The following is a 6,277-nucleotide window of genomic DNA, read 5'->3' as shown; positions in this document are numbered from 1 at the left end:
CTAGCGCAGATAGCCCTCGTGTTAGTTTTGCACGAAATTCGTAATAAACCTAAACCATATTATGTACATTTTAAAGTGAAAATTAGAGTCTCTAGTCTCTGTGTGTTTAATTGTTCTGTATCGTTTTATTGAGGTGTTATATCTGAGATTTTCGATATTAATTTATTCCTGTTATGGAATATTCTTTATGCAACAAAATAGCACTGAAACTTACTGACAAAATCCTGCAAATCTACCATCACTGCGATCATTTATGTTCTGTTTGCTGCATTTCCAATAAATTGACATTCTTTGGGAAGTTGTTGAATCAAACATGGAGTGAGAATTTTTTATTATTATTAAATAGTAGCCCTACATTCTGAATCAATTTGTAGTTATTTTAACGATATAATAATCTTCCTAACCTACATATGTAGGACAAACAGAAAATCCTAAAAGTATTTTGTAACAAATAATTTATAATTTAATAATTTTGGTAAGACCATATTTAAAACGACTCCTAGAGAACTGGGCTTCGAGATTGCATCTGATAATAAAATAGTAGGCCAGGTGTGGCCAATTGTATATTTTACCGGACTGTGATTTCAAAGTTTCATGTTTAGTGTTTCGCTACAAAAAAAAAAAAAAAAAAAAAAAATACCCCTCGTACATTAGGCCCGTTATTGTATTATACAAGTGACAGTCAAACCATACTTTTAGATTAAAGTAGCCCAAGAACTGGCAGTGGTGCTGTTGAGTAGCTGCCTTTCCCCTAGTCTATCAGTTCAAAACTGTGGACTGATAACTTCTGTAGCTCTACAACAATACCTGAAACAATCAAATGAAATTAATATAATATGCAAATACAAAACATCATAATTAAGAGAAAGTGAGGTAAGACGGCCCCTTCAGTAAAACGACCACCCCTGTATATCGTCAGTTATGACGTGCTACCGTCTAGACTCTAGAGTAAATATCTATCGTTTACGTGATCCCGTGAATGAACACACACACATTTGCGAACAAGTGCGAATGTGAATGATCAAAGCGCGAATTATTTTTTTTTCGATTTTGAACAACTTTGAGCTAATGTTTGAATTTTTATGATTACAGTGTAAACATTTCAAGGAATTTCACTTTGTTGATTCAAACAGTGAAGAATTATAGACATCTTAATATACTATAAGAGAAACACAGTTCAAATCACAATTTAATATATTTTGTGCGATTGCTTAATTATGAGTGGGTAAGCATAAGACGGCCCACCTCAATTATGCCATTACCTCACACTAGTATCCACGTTCTTTTGCGTTATTGTTCAAGACAATGTATAAATTCCTCACGGCGCACGGCCTTCCGATCCCCGCGTGGAGCATTTAAATGATGATTTAATTATTTAAATACAGTTACTAAATGCAACGTGTGTTCTAAATTATAGTTACTACGAATTAGATAGGAGCAATTTTACCCCATCTTAGGATCGCTTTTATTCAATTTTCCCGGTAAAATGGCCCTTTACCAAAAGAAATATATTTGTCAATATAAAATAAATTTACGTTTTTGGTTGTTTTTTACTAGAAATTGCATTCATAGCAAAATGGGCCTCATTAAAAAACCCTTTTTTCTTCTTCATGGAATTCGTCTTAATTGGTGAAAAATGCGTTGAAAGTTTAGGTAACCATTTTAACCCACATTTCCCTACACACATAAAATGTAAAAGCAATTAGAGTGTAAAATTTTGGGAAGAATAGAGGCACACCCTCAATTTTTTTTCTTCTGAATAAAAAATAACCCCATATGTGGGCATTTCAAAAATTCATTTTCTCATCAAAACTCCATGTGTTTTGTCAAGATTTTGATACAATACGATCAAAGTATGGGTTAACTAGCTTTTATCTAAATCACGCCTTATCAAGGTCTAACTGAAGGAAGTTAAGTCTATTAATTCTCAAAACCTGTATTGTTTTCGTACTGCAAACGGTTTACGTTCCAGTCGTGTTTCTTGTGACATACTTTAATGTTCTTGTCTTCCGAAATCTCTTGCGACTTTTAAGCACTAAGAATAATTTAGTAAGTATTTTTAGTATATGAACCATCTGGAAGTAGATCCAATATACATAGAACTGCATCTAGGGCATTTAAATTAATAAACAACTTTAGATGTTATAAGTGATAATGAAAATCTATCTTTAAACCCGAAGAAATTTTGTTATCTGCATTCAGGTTTAAAAAATAACTCGTGAGTCTATTCGTGGATAAACTCTGCGGAAAAGTTAACGTATTTTTATCTCACTAACGATGCATGTGTGCCAGTATATGACAATATGGAGCATTATAATTTAGTTGTTTAAATACATTGACTTCTCCCTGAAATTAAAAAAAATCAAGAAAAAGTTGATTACATTTCCACAGCTAAGTATGTTTAGGAACAATAACAATATTGGTTATGATACGTAAACATATTTATGGTCTACTTGTTTCAAGAGAACAAAGAGTTCTGGTAATCACTGGCCTTAATTCCATATTTGAATATACAACTTGTGAATTCGCGGAAAATTGTGGTACGCGCAGGCAGACGGGTTCAAGGCTGCGGATGTCACGGGTAAACGAACGCGCTAAATACACAAACGCATACAGGTGCACACGTCATTTCTGCAGGGAGGATAGAGTTATTTCAACTGCTTAGTCTACAACATTTATTGGAGTAGACAAGAACACTGTACATAAAGCATTGGGTTTCGTGTCTTACACCTAAATTTGGAAGAAATAAATTAGGGCAAGTTTATAACGCAGTATTTTTTCGTGATTTTCGTTTATCTGTGTTTATTTATAAACCTTGAATGAAGGTTAGTGTTGTTTTTGTTTTAGCGTAAACCTACACAATTGGCTATGTGCGCTCTGTCTACCGCGGATTTTAGCGTTGTAAGTTCGTAACTTTGCTGCTGACCCATTAGGGGATTTTCTTTAACACTGATTTACTATGTTTTTGTAGTTTATTTTTAAAATTTCGAGATACTTTTAGAGCATTTATAATTCTGACCAAGAAATAAAAGCTCGAAAAAATTCCATTTTCACAATGGGCTATCTACCTTATGTTCACAATGAAGATCGAACGCAGATTTCTAATCTATGTGTGTGTGTGTCGTCCTGTACTTGGCTCTTTTTGTAATAATAAATATGTTTCGTATTTTAGACCTTATGAACGTTTGAAAATAATCATTAAATATTCTCTCTCTTGAAAAGAAAACACTGTGATTTGTTATAATAGTTTTGTTTTGTTTTTCTGGGCTTGTCTCCATTTTGAACTCGCCAGCCCTCTTGTACTCTTAAAAAATATAGCTCTGTGAATAACTTCATTTTCATATTGAAAAAGGGCGTTCCAATTCTACATCCACTACAATATATATGCTTCATATAAAACATTGCAAAACATTTATCTATAATAATTGCGAAATAATAATACTAATAATTAGGTAGCTCAGGTTAAACAATGACAGGAATTGATAATCACAGCAGACATAACTCTTTCTTTGAAGTAACCTGTGGAGATAGGCAATCAACTTGTCTTGTATCAACGTTCTTATATTTCTTTTCTCACTGCAAATAATATACACGTATACATAGGAAAAGAAAATTCATGAAAAAAAAAAAGAGAGAAACATTTTTAGCTCCATGAACACCCTCCGCTCTTTCAAGATTGAATGCTCTATATCTTTTTTTAAGCACAAAAGGCTATCTGTACTGTGTCGAAGGTAGGGATTGGACTCCAAATTCTAGCGTTATCTGCTTTAAAACTTACTGCAGAGCCATCTTGAAGCGTTATTAGAGTAACGGTCAATTCCGTTATTTGGTTCAAAAGCCTATAAATCCCTTGCAGTGGAGGGTGCTGCCTACTGGCTGCCTTGTCTTTTGTTAGTAACACAAAATTAAGGACAACTATATCTGAACCGTAGGATGTCTCATTCTGAGTTTGTTTGTTACACAATATACTGCCTGCTCTCTTGTCCACACAGAGAATCGAACCCCGGATTTTAATGTTGCAATTCCGTAATCTTATCGCTGACCCCGGAGTGACGTATCAGCCTAATCTGACAGTTTGGCCTATGTGTCACGTATGTTGCCATTCAAGTTGAAAATAGCAAATTCTCCCTCTTTCTGTTTCTACGTAGATATCTAATTACTTAAACATGTTAATAGAATACTTAGTGTAAAACCAAATTGTGTTTTTATGTCGATCAGACGTATATTACGTAGGGGGGAAAACGCTAAATTAACCAGTTATTGATAACTCAACCGAAAAAAAAATTCAATACTTTTCATCTGGTACGCTACTTGAGCTATTATAGAAATACTGTTTCGTATTGCAGGCCATTACTGCGATTTTTGGCCCGGCATGGCCAAGTGGTTAAGATTGCTCGACTCGCAATCTGAGGGTCGTGGGTTCGAATCCCCGTCACACCAAACATGTTCGCCCTTTTAGCCGTGGGGGCGTTATAAATGTGACGGTCAATCCCACTATTCGTTGGTAAAAGAGTAGCCCAAGAGTTGGCGGTGGGTGGTGATGTCTAGCTGCCTTCCCTCTAGTCTTACACTGCTAAATTAGATAGCGCAGATAGCCCTCGTGTAGCTTTGCGCGAAATCCGAACAAACGTACTGCGATTTTCTTGCCGATACATAAGTGGAAAAATATTTCCAGGAAGTAATGCGAAACATTATTATTATTTCAAGGATATTACGAATTTTGTTGATGTTTGGCGGAAAATCGGATTAGAGTATGTTGTGAACTCTTCTACTTAATTCCAAGCAGTCTGCCAAGTTTCTCGAAACATGTTAGTAAAACAAATTACTGATTCCAGTTAGAAAGATGTAACGCTTGCGTAATTAAAACGTCTTCTTTCCTGTATTTGTAAAGAGCAACTGAATTCAATGTTTTGCGCCGAGTGTAATGGAAACCTTTGTACTGTTGGTTGTGCAATACTGACAATGGCATTGAAAGCCCAAACGTTAATTTTGTTATCAAGGTCAACGATCACCAACCCTTTGTCATCTACGGTGCCTGCAAGCAAGTAAGAACGAAAGTTGTAAACAAGTGTTTGTGTGTGTGTGTAATCTACTTCTTCACACTCCGGTTGCGTTATTTCATTGGTTCCGTCATAAACAAATTAACCAATAGAAACATCGACGAATTCCCTCATGCGTGTTTTCCGACGTGGGCTGTTCGCTTGTTTTTTACGTAATATGTGTAGAAAGCTTACCTTTGTACTGAGCTAGTTCGATACGGCAGCGGCGAGGCTGAGTAGTTGGTGTTTGTACTCAATTCTGAGGATTTGCCGTGGCTTTGGCTTACTCTTGTATTGAGGTGGGTTCATCAAATACAAATCATTACCATAAATAATAGAAAATAATTATAAACTTATGATATTTCATTTGAGGTGTGTTCAGTTTGCTGTATTCCCCTCATATTTTTATTGATATATTGATAAGTATTTAATATTATATATGGAAATATTAATAGTATATATATTGGCATCAAGAATATCTAAATATTTCGCGTTGTTCAAGCCTACCCACTATGGTGTAATAATACATGTGTAACAAACACATCGCCTACATGAATTTTTCTGCCCTAACATACATATCAGTATATATTTTAAGAAAGTAAAATATATTATATGGTATATATATATGTATACACGTACCTCAGCTTGAACTCTGAATAAAAACTAATTTGAAATTTCATTTATGACCTCTTTAAAAGTAATAGTCATTTGCATATATTTCAGTAAATATTGATTATTCAAATTAGTCTCCAACCATTATAAATATTGATTATATTCTCTCTTCTGTGGGTCAGAGGTAAGCTTGAGGACTAATATAGAATTCGGGATTTGATCCAGACAGTGGGCACAGCATAGATTGTCCATTATACAGTTTTTTGTGTAACAATAATTGAGCTCACCGTAGCAGTTTAGCAAAGAATAATTGTTGAATTATAATATATAACTAGACCACCGTGACCCGTTGGGTCAACCACTATTCAGAGGTTATGAAGAATTCAAGTTAATTTCAATATTGCACCGAAATGAAGGTTTATTTTGAGATAATTTAATTAAATATTTCAATCCATTCGTGTCATTCATAATTCAAGAAAAGATATTTGACTGTTGATCGGGAGTAAAAGGGAAGACCATTTCATTTTTCAAAAAAAGTGAAGTAAGAAATTTCGTAAAGAGCGCGAACAGTAGTGTGAATGATTTTTTAACTGAGAAAATAAGCAAACAAACAAACAAACAGTCTC

General features: G+C 34.4%; 1 protein-coding gene across 3 annotated transcripts in view; it reads left to right on the top strand.

Annotated features, from left to right (window-relative positions):
* Window positions 1-5,201: 5,201 nt before the first annotated feature.
* The window catches only part of LOC106462813 (growth factor receptor-bound protein 14-like), a 55,766-nt gene continuing 54,690 nt past the window's right edge, over window positions 5,202-6,277 (top strand). For 2 of the 3 annotated variants that reach the window (XM_013922773.2, XM_022390182.1), the window contains exon 1: window positions 5,202-5,338. The gene's annotated coding sequence lies outside the window, so the exon portion shown is untranslated. The remainder of the gene's footprint in view (window positions 5,339-6,277) is intronic. The other variant, XM_022390181.1, reaches the window with a different exon arrangement.

Source organism: Limulus polyphemus, unplaced genomic scaffold (genome assembly GCF_000517525.1).
Source record: "Limulus polyphemus unplaced genomic scaffold, Limulus_polyphemus-2.1.2 Scaffold1257, whole genome shotgun sequence".
NCBI classification, from domain to species: domain Eukaryota; kingdom Metazoa; phylum Arthropoda; class Merostomata; order Xiphosura; family Limulidae; genus Limulus; species Limulus polyphemus.
The sequence above is the reverse complement of the archived record's forward strand: the minus strand, read 5'-3'. Positions and strand labels throughout refer to the sequence as shown.